The sequence below is a fragment of the Dromaius novaehollandiae genome, chromosome 5 (genome assembly GCF_036370855.1).
Source record: "Dromaius novaehollandiae isolate bDroNov1 chromosome 5, bDroNov1.hap1, whole genome shotgun sequence".
Classification (NCBI taxonomy): Eukaryota; Metazoa; Chordata; class Aves; order Casuariiformes; family Dromaiidae; genus Dromaius; species Dromaius novaehollandiae.
In genome coordinates, this window is record NC_088102.1 from 32933566 (window position 1) to 32953618 (window position 20053).

Consider the following 20053-nt stretch of genomic DNA (forward strand, 5'->3'; position numbering starts at 1 on the left):
ATGTTGCCTTTAGCTACTATTTATCTTATTTTAAAGAAAGTTATCTTTCAGTATTTTATAAAATGTCTTACAATGTAGTGAATAAAATTTTATACCTGTGATAGCACAGCTGTACACAGGGTAATGTGCCTTGAGATTCATTGTATCTCATTTGTTATGCAGTGGTAATAATGCCAGTCTCATTCTCGTAATATTAATGGAGAGAACACGCTGGCATTTAAAATAGATCCTCTGAATTCGGACGTTATTCAGCTGAATAACTATTTAAAATTGCATGCAGAAATATTTGCTATACACAACAATTATTGAAGTGTGTTATCAGCATGTGTTATAAGATCTGTGGGTTCTGAACTTTAAAAATGAGAAATGTACAATTTCTCTTGAAATCAAAGTGTTACCAGATGATGTGTGATGACAATGCTGCTGCTGATAGATAACTGAAACAAAGAAATGTAATTTTCTTTGGAAGTCTTAGCAGTTTTTGCTATGCATTAAGTCTACAAAATGTTGAATATCTTTTTTAGCAAAAGGGGGTACTTCTGTAGAAAAAGATATTGAAGGTTGGAAGATGATATGAAACATATTGCAAAGTTACAAGAGCCATGGAAAAATCCTTACTTAAACATGAATAAAAATTATGATAATAGAAGAATCTGTCTAAAATTTTAAGTGATAAATGCCATGTAAAAATATTAGAGGATTATCTTTATTATGTCTCATCTCAGAGCTTGCTATATTTGAAAGACAATAAAGATGTAATTTGCAATTACTTATTACTGTTTTTAATAAAAGTTTATAAACATAAACTTACCACGGACTTTTCATTTTGTTAACATTGTACATGCCTAAAATAGATATTTTATATTAAATAAGTTAAAACAGTGACTATAGAAGTTACCAAACTAACTTAATCACATATCCTGTGACCATAAAATGCCAATGTATTAAGCAACTGGAAATCAAACAGCACAGTTTTTCAGTACAGTAGAGCCCAAAGGTCACTGCATATGAAATATATTCTATTGCACAGAATTATGAATCCATTCATATGTCAGAATTCTAAAATATTCATGCAAACATACATTACTTTGAAATCACCTATAAAAGATAGCATACAATGAACAAATGATAACATCTGAATTAATTTCCTTTTGTTTCATTTGATCCTCAAAAAGTATTCTGTAATCCTCCCCCATTTTGAGAAAGTGACAGGAAGGTGCCTTATTATTAACCTCTGCTCTAAATGAGTAGCTACACTGAATCACCCAAATTCTCTAGTAATCTATGAGATCCTTTGCCAATAATCATTTTATTATTATCCTTTATTTTGCACATCTTAACAAGGTTTTAATCCACAGTGGGGCTCTTTACTGTCGTATAGTTACCCTGTTATTTATCCTTGTTTACATAACTGCTGCTTGGGTCAGTTATTTATCACAGCTTCAGCTGTCTGGCTCATTAACATAATTACAGACCAGACTTTTTTTTAATGTGAATGGATTCTGCTGATGGACACTCATCTGTAAAGGAAATCAGTCTTACTTTGTATGTATTTATATCAATTTATTACTAAACTTAAAAGGGAAAAGTTCCATTCTGAACTTCAGGGGCTGTGGACTTAATTAAAATGATTGATTGACACAGAAGTTGACAACGAGTGACTCTTTCTCCGCAGAATCCACAGACTAAAAAGGCAACATATATAACATCTTTTTACTCCAACACGACCAAAATTACAGCCCTAAAACCTAGGTGTTTGTGTTGTCTGAGTTCTGCAAGGGTGAGCTTCAAGGGGAAGCTTCCTGAGGACATTTTCATCCATGAGATTTCCAGACTTCTGATCACTGTAGCTGTTGCAGAGGGACTGAAAGGAAGTCATCTTCAGTCAGCTGAGTCAATTATCACATTATCGAAGATAAGACGTATGTCTTGTTCCCACTTCTCTTCCCTACAGATGTTCACTCTGTCTTTGTTGTTTTCCTTAATCCAAAGCTAAAAGGGTTTTGGAACAGAATGTACAACATTTGCCCTTTTTGGATTGAAAATGTAAATCAGACAGGCTGCTCAAATGGACATTTTCATTGAAAATTTTATTAGAGAGGTCAAAGAAGGAATCAGCATGAACAGAAATCTCTTGAGCAATCTCTTCAGTCCAGAGCTGAGATACACTAGAAGAGCTAAAACGGAGCTGAATGGCTAGCCCAGAGCTGAGATAGCAGACTTGAGATACATACAGTCTGATCATACTCCCTGCAGGGAGTATCAGTCTGGCAGCACAGAATTTATTTTAAATGAGACTTGCGATACGTCCCTGATTTCTGTAGTATGTACACGTGATTTGTTTGCTTTTGGCTAACAATTTTTCTATTTTTTTTTATTTTCTTTTTTTTTAACATTATCTCAATTTTTCTGGAAACAGATGAACCTCAAAAAATAAACAAAAAATATTGGTAGCTTTCAGTCTACCTTTTCATCTTAAACTTCACAGGCAAATGGTATGGAGCTTGTAAGTGCAGTAGCCAAAGCTGCCTTTGCAATCTGTCATTTGGTAATTTGTAATTAGGGGGTGGAAAGATTTAAATGTTTTAAAAGATGTAGTTTTCCTGTCTCATCTCTTGGCACTTCAGCCATGACTGTCTTCTTCACAGTAAGGAGTGCAAGAAAGGAGTAGAGTATTTGAGGTGGCCAGATGATCTTAGCACCTCTTTCGCATTTTGCCTGTATTCATGCCCTGATTGTTGCCGGCAGATCTCTCAGCCTCTTCCAAGATTCCTGAGTACAAAATGTGGAAGGATCTTCCTGCATGAATCATTGTAAAATCAGTGTTCTAGTTACAAAGGAATTACACCAGCTCTTGCCTTTGTGGAAATTTCACAGTACCTCTCCCTTACAAACTTAATTCTATGAGATGCTGGAATACTGGAAAATGGCATGAAAATAGCCTAAAACATATCATTGCATTTATAAGGTAGCAAAATGTGAAGACTTTATTATACCATTATTTGGGTATATTCTAAGTTTGGATCAGTTTTAAGTTACATTCAGGGTATATAAATCAAAAAAAGATTGTCAAAAATGAAGCATTTTGCATAGAAAATTTTGTTAAGGATCCCACAGAACAAAAATGGAGAAAAATCTCTGTTTTTGTAAATGTGAAATATTACAGTTTTGAATAAGATTTCAAGAATCTGCTTATGATCTGCTTTAGATTTGATTTACACCAAACAGAGTTTAGGAAAGTGATCAGATTTTAATATTTACATCCACTCTTTCCTTCCTTGAAATTCTGTTCAGATTATATTAGAGATTGGCCACCCAGCAGGACAGGATTTTTACATATTTGTTTATTTATTTTGGTAGCAGATAACACTGGCTTAGGTTAGGTACCACCCTGGAACACTTTTTTTGGCAAAATTATTCTCTCTCCATGTGGTATCTTCTGATGCAATTTTTACCAGAATATAGAAAATTGCTCTTCTACAGACATGAATTTGGCACCAAATAAAGATGTTTTAGTATTTTCCATGGCAAGATAAAAGTGCACAAATCATTTTGATTTTAAAGTGTGATCAGGTGCTTTTGAGAAGTCACATATTTCTTTAGAACAAGAGAAAGAACCTTCAGAAGTAGGAAAAAGTAGAGCATCTGCATATGTTTTGGGAACTACTGGTGGAAAAAGTAGAGTATAACACCTGAAAATTTATCACAATGAACAACAACAGAAGTGTGGGCCAAACTGGGATTTTCAGTGAATTTATTGAATAATAATAGATGTCCAGCAATTGAAAAAGTAAACTAACAGTTACAAATTTGGCCCATGGAGAGACTAAAACAACCACTGCTTCCTTCATTGCATAGCAGCAAATCTCTCTGACAATAATTATATAAATAACTGAATACATGGAATTAAAATTAATTAATTAACAATGAATTAATTCCATTTTTCAAAAACATTTTTTATTTCAAAAAATTAGAAAGACTATAATTTTGATCCAAAGAATAAATTCCAGCAGATTAACTTGTAGCGTTCATTGCATATAGGTGCCCAGAGTGAAGCTGGTTGGCATTCAGCACTTTACTGGATAGGATTTTTACTGTTTTAATTTTTCTGTGGAGAAAAAAGACTTTAAAAATTGTAAGAATAAACAGCTTATTTTTATTCCAAAATACGGACGAGCTGCCACAGTGTTTGATGAAAGCTGTACTTTGCTGCTTGTTGCCCTTCACGCAGAAGATCTGTGAAACCATTTGTAAGTTGCACTTCTTTTATCACTTGCTGATTCTGGAGCAAATATGTTTGTTTTCAAATAGAAAAAGGTAGTTTCTACAGCTACATTACTTTTGGATCTGAAAAAGCTGGATTTTTTCTTTAGGCATTTTCACGGTAATAAAATTCTTCCTGTCATACCACATCCTCATCATTTCTTGGCAGGGGAAAACTTTCAGCTGTAATTACTGTGACAATGATTAATAATCTCAGACACGAGGGGATAAAAGTAGGAGACAGATCTTTTCCTTCATATGGGTACTGAAATAATTGACCTTTGGTCCAAGGAAGTGTAGGGTTAAACAGCAGAATATAGTTTCTAATGCAATCTCCTGATTTTGTGTTATTTTTGATCTCTTGCGATGCCTGCCTGTGAGGAGCTACTGAGTTTTGAGTCTCAGAGTGAATATTCTCGGTCATGACTGAGGCCATGTATGAGGGCACGGTTTAGCAGTCTCAGCATAACTCCCAGAGTGTGAGCAATCACCTTCACTGTTTCTGTCTTTCAGCCTCAACACAGCTACACACACAGGGAAGGCAGGGTCACTCCTTAGTAAACAGAAAAACCCTTGTCTGGGATTCGTAGCCACAGAATGGCTGCGGCTGCACCTGGTAATAAACCTACTGGAAATCTCACTTGGAATAAAGTAGAAGTAAAGTTGTTATGTGAACATAAACTTTCACAAAATATATTTTGTATTTCTCCTTTTGCCAATTTGGTGTGCAGAATCCTATTTCACAGTAGAATAGGACCTAGAATGTGAAAGGTAGAAAATTAAGGTTCTTTTCACTCTGTTTTCATTGATAAGTCCTTCATAACCTGGCTTCCGGAAAGCAGTTAGCACTAGAGAGTTTCTCTGACATTCAATTAATAAATGAGGTTTATAAACGTAATTATAAATGCCAACAAATGTATTCATGAAAAAGTACAATTTGCAGTTATGAAGCTCTCTGTCCTATTTCTCTCTTTAGTGCTGACATTGTCCAGGTTACTTATTAACAACAAAACTGTTTTAATTTCTATACTAGGCTTTAGACATGTGATTTGTTCAACAATTTAGCCAAATACAATTTATTCTTTCATACTTTAATCACTAATTATTCTGAGGCAGTTACAATAGCTAATAATTTCAGTTTCTGTGTCTCCTGTGATAGCAAAACTTTTCAGAACACTCCAAGAAAACCTCCTATACTGGCTTGAGAGTCCAAAATAATAAAGTATTTGCAAATAAATATTTTGCCTTTCATATAAGTCTGTATTTTTATGTTGAAATCTCTGCACTCAGTAGCTATGAATAGTAAGTAGATCTTCGCGAACTATTTCATTCAAACCTCAGAGTACTTAACATTAGCCGGCCTGGTCTGATCCACACTCAAAACCAAGTGATTCATTTCCTTACAATTTTTGTGAGAACTTTACTAATTGCTCAGTGAAGTCCCTTGGGCTCCTCTTCATTGCATCAGTGTGTCTCAGACTGGACAGATTTGATATAGAAATGGCATTTGGAGTTAGAGAAAGACTCATGTATGGAAAATCATATGCTATTATTTCTCTCACATCAGTGAAATTCAGCCAAACTTGTCTTTATATCGACATCAGCAGAACAGAAACTTTTCCGCCCTTTTGTTTCTCAACAAGTTCCTATTTTGCTCCAACTGGCCATGGAGCACTCTACCTTTGGAGCAGATAAAGCACTGGCTCTTTCAGAAAAAAAATAAAAGTGTAAAAATACCTTAATTCCAGTTTCACTAGCCAGTTCACTCCAGTCACTGAAAGGAATACTTTTTTCACACATGTACCTATCTGTTGGAGGGTTGCACACATACTTTGCTACAATATAGGAAAGAATGCATATTTGTGCTTGTCTGAAGTTGCAGTTAACAGGGTATTGCATGTCAACCAATGATCCTTCCCTTCCTTTTTTTCTTTCATACCTATATTTTACACACACACTTAGGTACTTTTAAAAATATGACAGGCATATATACACAATAAACTAAATTCATATTCAAGGAATATTAGGCTTGCAATGTCGTTCTCTAAAAAGTTAGAAAATGAAACCTTATTTTATCATATTTGTCCTAAAGCAGTTTGTCATTATATGAACTCAAACATGGAGATTCAGTTCTAGTCCCCTATTGATTGATACTGCCAAGGGAGATTTAAATCAGTAGTATTTAACAATGTTGAATACCCCACTTTGATAGCTTGCATCTGATTTGTTGAAATTCTTCTTTCTAAATAATGTTTCAAATATTTAAAGCTGTCCAGTTCTGTTGTAGCCATAAACTCTCAACATTTCTGTACATCACATCCTTGAGTCTCAAGTCAGGAACTAAGAAAAAGAACATACAGTTATTCAGCAGCCATGAAAAGTTCACTTTGAGGACTTGTGCATACATGAATGTGTTGGCAAAGCACCATAATAATGCATTTGTCTTTTTTCCAACTTTTTCCCAGTTAGTTCAAAGCTTTTTTAGGTATCTTTACATAACATATCTCCTTTCTATACTAGACCGGCTATTCCCTGTTTGGAATTCTTGTTCTAATCTGCCTACAGACTTGAAGCTATTCCCTTTTGCATCTGAATCAGGTAATTTCTGCCTTTATAATACCTAGGTAGAATAGTGATCACTAAGTGTATAGAGTAAATAGATTCCCTTAGTTCTTCTCTCTCGCTTCTCGTTCATAGAGCAACAGGAGAAAAGAAAGTTCTTAGTCCCAAGAACAAACCATTTTTACTGCAGCAAGACTATGAGAATTAACTGGAAAAATCAAAGATATCTTCGCAAAAAATTATTGAGATTTTTTCAAAGGTTTTGAGTTAAACCTTTGAATAAAAATAAAATTGGGGCAGTTTTCAGAACAACAGAAAAGACATGTCCCTGACATGAAGGTAATGTGCTAGAATTCATTTACCTTTTTTGAAGCACAAGTATTTTCCATTTCTCATAAAAAGACTGCCATGACTTTTAATATTGTCAAAAAAAAAAAATTCCTTCATTCTCAAAACTGAGCTAACTACATAAATGAAATGTTAATTCAAAAAAAAAAAAAAAAAAAAGAAAAGAAAAAAAGAATCCAGAGCCCAGCACTGGATGGTAGGTACTAGGCAGCATTGCAAATTGTTGACACACAGTTGACCTAAAAAACCTTATAATAGGATATTATAATGGGAAGAGTATTGCAACTTTGGCTATGAAATTGTGACCTTATCTAATAATTATCTAATAATTCCTTTTAAGATTTTTTTTGGTCATAGTTTCCTCCCAGTCAACAAGATCGTGTCTTTCTCTGCTGCTGCACTCCTTCAAATTCTGAGTAAACTATTGATATTTGAATAATACCTACAAGATCAGCAAACTGTTTCATCATTTCCCTCTTTATTACTCCCTCTACACCCTTACTATTTTCTTGTAGCTGTCTTTTTTCATTAAAGCATTTCATACTTTGGCTCACATAATGATTACATTTCACTTCTGCATGGAGAGTTTGTTTCACTGAGTTCAGGAACCTGTAGGTGCCAAATCCCACTTCCAGTAAATCAGCGTGAACGGGAACAAGCCCGAGCCCTACCTAGAGATTCACAGGACGACTCAAGATGAAAGGAATAATTGGAACTGAGCCTTCCCAAAATTCATTGCTTAAAGAAATAAATCAATTTGTTCTGACCCTCCTCAACTCCTGAATGTTATTACTGATTAAACTAAAAATTACTGATAAAACCATGATCAGCTATTGAGACAGTAGATGATATTTGTTCTATAGAAGAATATTCCATATAACTTCTCTCCATGCTCTAGAAATAATGAGCACAACTCTCCACATCAAAAGAATGACAAGACTGAAAACCCCCCCAAGAAATCAGGCATTATAAAATGCTGTAATAAATGTTACCCAAGCAGGGAAAATGTAAGTGATTCTTTTGCTACCAAATTACATCTCCTTCTGTGAAGAAAATAGAAACCTTGAAGAATATAATCTGTTGCCCAAGGCAGCTTTGTGCCATTAAAATCCATTTCCTTTCTCCTAGAGAAATAAAGAGAGGTTTAAAAACTTCAGATAAAATAATAAAATCATTGTCAGGAAACTGCAGTGGGATGATTATTATTGTTGTATTTTGTATTTTGTTTTCAGTTATAAAGATTGTTTGAACAATTGTTGTTTGAAACCTGCCTAAAAAGACAAATAAATTAAATGAATAGTATCTCCCCAGTAGCTGCTTCATAGAGCTCATTTTTTTGTGATTAAAAATTTAGTTTTGGCAAAAGAAAAACTTTCTCTGTAATTGACATTTTAAAGCTATTATACAGATTTTTTTTTTCTTCTAAGACACTTCTCGTTTAATTATCTGAGATTTCTCACTGTCTTAATCATTCTTGTTCCATTTCACACCTGTTCTCCTATAGAAGAGTTGGAGTAAAATGCCCACAGTGCACCTCACTTTATCCCCAGAAAGTGAACGGACCCAGTTCAAGACAAGAATTATATGGTCACAGTACATCTTTTCTCAGTGCGGAACTACTCCAAAAAGAAAAATAGGTCCAAGAGAAAAAACATAATATGAATCACAAAGGAAACTATGGAAATTCAGGTGCACCCAAATTAATGCTGTAGCAGGTCCAAATGAAGAGATCTTCAATACAATACAGAAAAAGTGAAGTATTTTGAGCTATAAAAATCAAAGTGTTTTTATTTTTATTAACCAAAACTGTCTGAATGAAGCATTTGACAGGAAAAGTTAAAGTCTCAAATGATGGGATGGAAACTTTTGAGGAAGTGGTCTATTTGGCATGAAAACCAATACTGTATTTTATGCTTTTCCCGCAGGATGTATTTAAAAAAAAGGACCCCATCACATGAAAACTTATGTACCTGATGGAGCAATTCATCTTCTGTGAAGATATTGTCTTGCATTATTGCATATGATATATGCATATGCATATATCTTTGCAGCCCATGGGCCTAAAATTAACCAGTTTCTGGTTAAAATCTCTTTGACTTTTAGGGTGTTCCTACAAATAGCATTTTAACATTCCTTAACAGTTATGAAATTTCCAGGATTTGTTGGTTGCCCTGGTTGCAGCCTAAAACAGATATGTCAGAACATTAGCCAGGTCATGAGCCCCAGAACTGAGTAAATAGTTTCTTAAAAAAAAAAAAAAAAATACTATCTGAGTTTATTAGGCTAAGTTGTAAAATTTCCACTGACTTGACTCTTCCCTTGTCTCCTCCTTTAACAGAGTTAGAAACTTAGCTTAAGTCAGGCAAGCCCCAGTTTACATTATTCTGCCAAGTTTCAGATGTCATTTATTCTCTGCCATAAACTGTCATTTCATTTACTGAAAATTGAGATGAGAGGAGCAGTAGTCCAAAACATTTATTTTGGAGTAAGAGGGTCTACAAAATTCTGGGATTTCTAATAATCACAGATCTCTAGATCTGAAGGACAAATAGAGTGGAATTCCCAAAATGTATTTTGCTCTCAACTGCTCAGAACATCTTTTTTCTTAAAGATAACCAGCTCTCACTTCTGTGCTGCACATCCTGGGCCATCCTTTCTTGGTTGGGTTCCTTGTTTGCTCTTTCTCCTTGCTGCCCATACTGCTATTTGTAACTGCTAATACAACTTTGGAATATTTGCATAAAAAGAGAATTCTCTTGAAACAGGATACTTCTTTTTTTTCTCCACTTTTGCAGCAACCTATGTTGCTTTCAGTTCACGTAAAAATTGCTGCTGCTTCGAGATTCTAACTAAAGACAATGGTATTTATTGTTGATCTGATATTGTATTCAAAATTCCTAATGTTATAATGGAAAATGGGAAATGTTTATGGGGTTCATTAAAGTGTTCAAAGCACTGTGTGTTAATACAGTGTTTTTCTTCAAATAATCTGGATGCTAAACATTCCTTGGGATTTATAGTGTGTAGAGGACAAAGGCAACAAGCAACTATTTTATATCTTTTTCAGTTACATGTGTCTGAATTTGCCAAAGAGCAGTGTGGTAGAAGATGACCTGGAGGTCAAAACATTTAGAGTGTTTCACTCCTAATTCCTTTTTTACTATTATTTTCCATTGATTTCTTGAAATTTGGAGAAGAGCTGTGGATACTGCAGTCTGAAGACTTTTTGAATAGTACCTGAAGCTCTGTAAAAGATATGCTTTGAATCTACTTAAAACAGTTTTATCTGACTGTTCACTGATTCCCCCTCACTGGTCATGATCTGCCTGTGGCTAACCATTTCTCCTTGTGATTGTGGAGATTACTCTCAACGATGCTCCTTCTGACAGTGGGAATGTTGACTTGCACTTATAAAGGTCAGGCAGCTCCTATAGTTATTGGGAGTGAGAACGCTAACTCCAGGAAGGTTCTCTGAGAAGAATTTAACCTTCAAATTACAAAACAGAGTGCCTTGCAGATCCAGGACTTCAGCCAACTTGAAAGTTAACCTTACTTCTCTGCAAACACAAATGTGGACCCCAGTGTTGCCACAGCAAAAGAAAAAAAATCAAACAATTAAGTGGACAAAGGATCTAAGAGATATCCATCTAGGAGGCATTTTATTTTACTTTTTAAAAGATTGGTTGACTGCATAGAGAGAGTTGTTTTCCGGATTTTTCACCTTCCAAAACAAATAATAGGCCCTTCAGCTTTTAAGAACCTTGTGCTGAAAGGTTAATCAGCCCATACATTCCTTTTCGCTATTGTTCTGACATTAGATCAAGGAAGTTTATTCCCAGTGAAGCACAGCAACCATCTTAGCTTACCTTTGAAAATTCTTCTGTGTTTGTTGTCATGTGGATTCAAGCTCAGAGTACAGCTGAGGTAGTTTAAGGTCTGTAGGAATTTGGCTGTCTATTAGCGATCATATCCCGCCATACAGTACAAGAATGATGACAGTGCAGAAGCAGAGCTGCAAATGAGAAGAAGGTTCACTTTTCATCTTGATGGAGAGTAAAAAATAATATTTTAAATTTTTAATACAGCACATTTATATTGTGGCAGTAGTGGCAGTAGGTTCATACTGCATATAAATGAAGATGATACTTCGGTTTGTAGAAGAAGAAGGGAGATATTATAATGAAGAGTGTCCTGGGCAAGTAATAAAGAGGAAGAAATACATATATAATCTTGGTTGCCTGGGAAAGACACTGCTTTCTGGGTTTGGGCACATTTTTTTAGAAATGCATTACAACTTTCACAGTTTTAAGTTTGACATCTGCTAGATTTTGGATAGTGTAAAAATCATCTTTAATGGCCTTTCTGCCTCATCAGTGGGGCACCATTCAAGCAACAAAGTGCCAATCAGTAGCCCTTGTTCCTCTTTAGCTTGAAGATAATACTGGAGAGCTTTTTGCAGAGATCATGATCTCTCTGCTCGATATGCCCTTTATTATAAGTACAGTTAAAGGTCTTCAGGCTTATCCATTATAACCCCCTAATTTTCTTGACTGAAAAATTTTTCTCCAGGATAAGACATAGCATACTAAGTTTCATTCCCTCTTGCCTCCCTCACTCCCTCCAGAGGGCAGATTTTATTATATCTGAAAGACAAGCATAACCCCCTCAAACTGTGCTGTTTTATTTGAAATATGAAAGTGAAACATTAACAAACAGTAGAAATGTTTAAGGTGTTTTATTGTACTGCCACAGATCTAATTAAAATGATTTTTTAATTGAAATTAAATTTCATGGGCAATTAGTTTTAGAATGCAAAATAAATCACTTTTTGAGGAAAAAGAATATAGTATGAAATCAGAGAAAAAATGTGAATTATATGGAGTATTTAAGCTGAGTAAAGAAAGTAACTAAGGGCGTTTCTGCTCTCCGGACATGAGTCAAACCTCTCTGTCTCAGGGATCATTTATTTTCTGCTTATCAAGTTAAATCTGGTTGATATGTTCTTGCAGTGTACTGGATAACACAAACATTTATTTTCAAAATATGTGCCAAATAGTGTCGTATGTTTCTGAAAATTAGTTAGAGCAAATTTATGATATTCTGTTAGTATAAAATTAACAAAACACTGGACTGCTTTTACAGTCATTCCAATATGTCAATAAATTTTCTGGGTTGAAAACGCTATTAAAATCCTGCAAGGAAATATTAACATAAAAGAGCAAAATAGTCCTGCTCACTGATACTTGAAGTAAATGTGATCATATTTTTCACATGTGACCATATTTATTAAGGCCTAATTCACACAAATCTAAGACAGCATTTAAGCACTGGCTTAAATTCAAGTCCCAGCAGAGTTTTTCTAGTTTATTTTAAAAGTTGCAGTATTGTTTCTAGAAGAGAAATATATACTTTTCATGTACTGTTCTGAGTAGAAGTATTTTAGTAAAACCTTTATCTATCTGGTTTTGTGCAATCAAAAACTAAGGAAAACTCTCAATAACATTAAGATTTCATAACTCATAATGATAACATTTCTAAGTTATGCTATAAAGAAAAAAACAGCTAACATTCTTACTTGATGCAGTACAGAATGTAAGGTAGTTCACTTTTAATTTTAAAAGGAACAGAAAAAATACTTGCTTTCTTCCCTTATTCTAACTTCAGAAGTGTTCATTTCTGAATATCTTCACTGTCAAGAGGATTATACTGTGGATGAATATAGCAGCACTTTATCTGTCCATACTTATACCCATTACCTTAACCACCTATCACCCACCTATTACTCATTTGGACATCCAAGAAGTTTCCAGGGTTCTTTGTGTGAAAATAGGACTGGAGTTGTAGAAGTCCTAGGATGCACTCCAAGAAGAGATGATTTGAAACACAGGAGATTTTGTAATTGTAGATTTTGTAGTTGCATAGATTTTGTAATTGTATGTGCTCAAGATTTTGAAAGCTGTATGGTCATCTTGGGAACCCCTACTCCTAAAAATTCTATGGTTTTCTAAGGTTTTATCTGTTTTTAATCACCATCTATGGAGTCCAGAATTATTACAGTTGTTGTTGCAGTTTCAAATTGTTACAAATTACTAATTACCAAAATGTTAATTTCTTCCCCATTTGGAATTAGCACACATACGCACATACTCCCACAGACACATACATACACAATGCAAAGCAAAAACCTCTTGTGATTAGCTGCATTAGGGATTAGGGATTCACAGACTACCACATTTCAGATGAGTGGCCAGAGGCATCCACCTGCCCCGCTGGTAGGCGCTTCATTTTTACACATATCTGAGGCCAGTAGGTTCACTTTTGGCAGTAGGCTTTTCCATGGTAGCTCTTGGAAGCTCTGATCACTTGTTTTTAATCCTTCATTTCTCATTTAAGCCCTTCCCAGTAAAGGAAGGATTTTGACCACCATTTAAAGGTTTTTCTAGGCATACAGAATTCTTTTCTTCGTTCTTCACCCTTTTATAGTGCATTTGACATGCAAATCCAACTGAGAAGGAGTTGTACTTTGTCTGTTGAATCCCAATTTCAGCTATCCTGGAAATGAATTAAAAAACCAATACATTTCTACTCATCAATTATAAATTTGCCATCCAATTCTAAAGAGGAATGGGCAAATACAAGAATGGTCAACTTTCTGAAAAGAAGAAAAACAGTCGTTTGCTTGCTTGAATCTCATAGAAAATTCAGGTTCTTTTTTTTTAACCAATTCTTCAGCAGGATGCTTTGCCATTCCCTGGATTAACATAATCAGTTCAAACTTTGCTTGAACAAAACTTTGCAGTCTACTGTATTCTGATGTACTTTGATTGGCTAGGTAAACTATAGTGACTGAATCAATTATTATCATCCTCAACAGTCCACAGGCTAGAAGGTTTCAGAATTGGTCTCAATTTAGTAGGCTGAAACAGCTAAGGAGAAAATTCAGCTGCAATACTGCATTTCCTATTATTTTATGTTCTTTAAAGCACTCCCTTTAATTTTAGTGACATTTTTTCCATCATTAAATAATAGTGCATTAAATAAATGTGATTTAGGAAATATATATCTTTAAAGTGTTGTCGAAACTCATGATTTCCCTCACTTTTGAATTACTTCTTGACTGATGAAAAAGGAAGCAGTGATCTTGAATAACAGCAATTCAATTCATCTGCTGGGATAAGTCACACAGTACTGAAGTTTCTGGCATAAAATTTCATAGATATTCTATTTAGTAGATATTCTTAAGGTTATTTTGGAGGAATTAAACCACAACACAGACACTTAAGACATGGCTTTTAGAGTCCTTAATAATACTGTTATAAATCATTTTCCTGAAGTAATATGCAACATTTAAACAAACAAACAAACAAATCAGTAGTATCCTTCAGCTAGAAGGCTGTTCAAATTCCAAACCAAATGCCAACACTGCAGAAGACCGCTGCTTAAATAAAATATGTGGGTAACGACTATAAGGTCATCCCTAGTAGTGCAGACCAAAAGTTCATCAAGCCCAGTATCCTCAGTCTGACAGGCACCAGGAGCATTGGAAAGATTATAAAAACAAACAAACATATGATAATAGCGCTTCTGAAGAATAACTTCTCAGCTTCCATCACTCTATATTTGAGGAATGTCCTGCACAGTATTTTTTTTTCTTGAATGTATCTAGTCACTTCTTGAATTCATGTTTTAGTATCCACAATACCTTGTAGTACTTTGCTTCAGTTTACACATTGTATGAAGAAGTATCTCCTTTTGTTTGTTTTGACTTTACCACCCCGCATTTTCATTTGATGTCCCTCAGGGTTTTTCATTATTAGAAATAATACATAATTATTTTCTACTCATCTTCTCTGTGTGCCTTACAATGTTTTAGACCTCTATCATAAACCTGATACATTATCCTAACTTTGCTTTCTCCATTTTGGGTTCCTATAATTACAGAATTCAACTTTCTGTGGATATGTGGCCAATACCAGTATTTCAAACAGTTCAAGCTATCTTTCATGAAAACATCATCTGTTCCAGTTCTCTAAACAATCCATTCTTACCATCCAACATGCCCATTGTTTTGTCATTGTGAAATATTTTGAATATATATATATAAGGTAAAGACATTTTGTAAACAGAATATATGTTTTTTCTACCAGAAAAATGCATTTTCAAATTTGGAAGGCAGTCATTCACAATGTTATCTGGATATAAAAATATTGGTAATGAATTCTGAGTTTAAGCATCATTTTTTTCTTGTCCACTTCTGGACATTACTAAAGTTGTATTTGAAATTTGAAGCTTCAGCCATCAAATATTCTTTACTCTCTGTTTTTCCTTCTGCCATCAACAACACTAGATTATTAAGAAAAGTCACTTTAAACATGACAATAAAGGCATTTCAGGGAATATGGCCCTACAAAAGATTTGTAAATTATTGCAAGAATGAACTGGCATAAATATATTTTCATTCCCTCTGGTTACTTTTCCCAAGTGGTAGTCACTAAGTGACTCACTAATAGCTACATTATGCCTTTCAACAGTACATTGATTTATTTCATGTGCAATGACAAGTCTTATTCTTCATGCTTTTTAGACTAGCTTATCCAACTGTTGCTTTCTGCTGGTTCAGCAAAACTTGAATTTTCCAACATCTACCCTAGAGGTTTTATTTTCTGCAACAGCTGAGTAGGCTTGTGGTATTAATAAAATAAGTTTATATAAACCTTTACCTCATTACAAAAGCTACCCAATATAAGGTGCTATTCTTTTAACTGACCAAAACATAGGATCTTAAAAATATTATCTACTGTGTTCCATTATAATCAGCTTCTCCTTCGCCCAAATGAATGAGATGTTGTAGTTTAGATGTTTCCCTCCCCCTATTCTCACATATGGTCCAAACTCCCTTCTCAGACTTGATCATCTGTCACAACAATCTTGTCTTGCTGATCTATCATTAGATGTTATGGGAAGTCCTGGCCACAATGTCCCATTAGAACTGAAGTTCAGCTGAGAAAAATGCTCACATAGTCTGGGGGCAATCAGATGCAAAATCTGCAACTGTTCCAAAGATGTTTCAGTGGTAATTTTAGTTCATAATCTTTTAGTCTATGCCCACCAGCCTTTCAATATTCATGCAAGTTATTTTGACAGAAAGAGGACATTTCCCACAAAAATCAAGTATTTTTCAAAAGAGACTTAATTTCATTGAAAACGCACTTTTTTCTACTGAAAACTGGTTTATAAAGAAGTATTCCTACCAGCCTTGTTAATCCTTAAGCTCCAGTCATGTGCTGTTAAAGCTTCAGCGCATCTTCATAGTGTATCTTTTACAGCATAGCTTCCTTTTGTTTTGTCTGTAACTTTGTAAGTCGAAGAAATCTCAGAGTATCGTAGATTTTTATAAGCTTCTTTTTCCTGTGTTTTATTTCTCAATATATATGCAATCGCATTGAACTTTATACCACCTCTGTGATGGTTTTCTATATCCTTTTGTGTCTATCAGACTGTGAACTTTCTAAAAAAGAGAAGATTGCCTATATTCTTGCTCGTCCTTTCCTTTCAAGGAGACAAACTGTTTCTCCCAATTGCAGCAATACATCTTTTTATTTGGGGGGGCAAAGGGGGGGGGGGAGTGGGAACAGAAAACCACAAGTTTGTCCTAGAGCTGTTTCTTAGATTGTTTAGTAGGAGGATAATGACTTGAAATGCATTACTAGTTTTGTTATCTTGCAGATCCTGTACTTTCAGGAGAGAGTGATTATCACGTTGTGACACTGCCAGCTGGAAGCAATGTCATGTACAGGGCTTAAGCAGCTACCTAACGCCCCAAATCATGAGCTGGAGGAGGAAAGATTTTTATCTATGGGAATTCTCAAAGAACACTATTACCAAACATCCAAACTTTTCTTCCTGCTCCCCTAGGCCTGCACTCTAACACAGGCCCAGCTGCTGAAGTGGAGAGAAAGCAAAGTGCAATAAAGATGTAACTGGTGGGAGAGGGACAGCAGCATAGCAACAGTCTGGTGCTTAAAGTTAAACTACGCTGCCTGCTAACATTGTGAGATGCAGCAATTGGCCTCCGGTAGCATTCTATGAATGTGTGTGTGTGTACGCTTTTCTGTGGGTAGTTTTGGGGACTCTGGCAACCATAGTTAAAATAGTCTGGCCTGCTTTATTGATACCTGTAACTACAGCTATTCATTACAACAGAAGAGATTAATATTAATTATTAAATTAAATATTAAGAGATTAATATTAAGAGATTAATGTTATTCCTAATATGCATGTGGTTTTGTGTCACTGTACTAATTGTACAATAAATAAATAAATAAATAAATACTCAGATTTCCAGTACTTTTGGCTTATTTCTGGCACAATGTCCAATGACTAAAGGACATTGCTAGATCCTTTCTACTTCCTGCTAATGTCCCATTCTTGGTGGACATAGCCCTGCTTAAATACAAATAACAGAACATTTGCTGTTATGATACTCATTGGTTCACAGGAATCTTGAATTTGTTTTTCACTTGAACCTAATATTTTATTCTGACTTGCACTGCACTATGGTTTCACAGATCAGTATTTCAAATATTATTAGCATTTGTCTTTCAGTGTCTAATAGCATATGTTTGGACAATAACCACTGGTTGTTGTATTGTTACTTTTATTCTGTTTATAAATAAACACCAACACACAGACTTTCCTTGTCTGTGGTAGGCAGAGTTGTCCAAAGGACAGAGCACTGAACAGTGAGTTTATTCCTCTTCTGTACTGACTTGACAGGGGAACCTTGTGCAACTCAGTTAAGTACTCTGTGCCCTAATAGTCACCATTTGCGAAACAGAGATTGTAAGTGCATTATTGGAACAGAAACTATGGATCCTAAATTCCCTTCCAGAACACTGTTGCCTTGGTTTTGCAATGACATGTCTCAAGCATGGCTTGAAAAACAGGTAGATTTACATACTGGAAGCACTTAGAAAAGCTAGGCCTTGGAGCTGTATGTCTGATTCAAAGTTCATTCTTCTGATACCAGATGCTAAACTGGCCAATGAGGCCCTATAAACTCCATACATTCACCTGAGAAAGATCTACCAGATCCTTCAGAAATCTCAGTTCTGTGGGGGGTCTCAGTGTGCTCTTTGAACATGCATGTCTGAATAAAGATTATATTTTCATAAGGATGCATGTTTCCCATTTAGTATTTTGTTCTGTTTTTCTTGTATGTGGTGCTTCCATTTAAACAGAGTAAACAGAGTAAAAAGAGCTTTATTATATCCCCCCAAAATATTATGTTGATCTGAATATTAGTGTCAGTGTGTTCAGAAAACTTAGTGCTCCCAATAAATCTCAGAGATTAAGACCTCTCTCAGGTCACTGGAAGAGTCAAATGCCCTGCCAAATAGCTCTTCAGTGGATATAGGACACTCATTCACTGTCATAGAGGGTATCTGAGGTGTCAATCAGGCACCAGATCCAGTGGGACAGCTGGAAGAATGAGGCCTCTCTCTGTGAAATCAGAGAGAAATCATCTCACCTCCCACTACTGTTGTCTGCTCCCAAGAGGAGACACCTTGGGGCCAAAGCACTGAAATGCGTGGCAGAGGGGTGGAAGTATAGTAGCAAAACAAAATTTGAGAAGCAGGTTGTTCCATCCCTGCAAAAAAAATGACAGATGAGGAATTGTTTGCTCTCCCCATAAAGACTCTCCAGAAGCATGGGTTAAGATGTTACTGAGAGGCAAATTTCAGGAAGAGATAAGAAAAAGTCTCTCAGGGTCTGTCACTAGAATGGGAATTGCACAGAGCTTGCAAGTTCTGAGGTCTGGGTACCAGATCCTTGCAGAAACACAAGTTGCCAGGACTTAATGCTAATGGAAATTACAGCAACATTTGTGAAATTTATGGTCAGGTCTTCTCTTGGGCAGCCACTAGAGGACAACCTGATCACATACTTTTAGGTTAGTCTGACGTTTCTACCTACAGTGTGACATATGCACCAATAGCCGTTGCTTAACACCTCCTTCCCTCTGACAAAGCTCATCTTCAGAGAGTTGGTATGAGAAGTCAAAAGTTCTAAATGTGTAAAATAACAGGTGCTTCTCAACTCTGTATGAGAACCTGTATGAACCTGCCCCATAAGTTTTGATCCTTAAAAATATATAGAGCTAAAATGGGTAGTTTTTTGCACAACTCTCATGGAAAACAAAGCCAAGGAAGTCTCATGAAAGTGAATAAATAGGAAACATGGAATACTACAACGTCTGATTTGGCAGGTCTGAACTGATGGAGGTATTCTGAAGTATTTTCACCGTATTAATTTTTTTGTATAATTATACATAAATGTGTGGTAACTAGTCTACTGAAACATATCTATTACAGGAGTGCCTGAGGCCTCAGTTTGCCACATGCAGTAGTAACATATAATAAGAGAGATTTTCTCTTTTAGAAGCTTTACTGTCTAAAAAAACAAGACAAAAAAGCAGTAGAAGGAAAGGGGCAAAAAGGGATGCAGAGCCATGCATCAGTTGAAACCGGAAGCTGTAAAGAGAGACAGTAATAAAATCTATTGCACACTCCTGCCCTCATTGCCTTCCTGCAACATAGAGGTATCAGTGGAGGAATAGTAAGCACTTTCTCCCTCCAGTGATTTCACTTGACTTTGAGATGAGACTATATGATAGCTCCTGCCTTTGAAAAAAGGTAGAACCCTCTTTTGTAGAGAACACTAATTTGTATTGTTCTGTGTGATTTGATTGCTATTTTCTTGCTAATTAAAGAGAGGTTGACAGAAAGAAAAGTGTTCTGTGCTGATGGTTATTTTAATTTGTTCTAATCACTAGTTGTTCTAGCATACCTTTCTCTTGTACGTGGTATCTAAGAGTGAA

General features: G+C 35.3%; 1 long non-coding RNA gene across 1 annotated transcript in view; it reads left to right on the forward strand.

Annotated features, from left to right (window-relative positions):
* LOC112983267 (uncharacterized) overlaps positions 1 to 17026 on the forward strand; it is a 153415-nt gene extending 136389 nt beyond the window's left edge. The window contains exon 5 of the long non-coding RNA XR_010389612.1: positions 16900 to 17026. This is a non-coding gene — a long non-coding RNA (uncharacterized LOC112983267). The remainder of the gene's footprint in view (positions 1 to 16899) is intronic.
* Positions 17027 to 20053: the final 3027 nt, after the last annotated feature.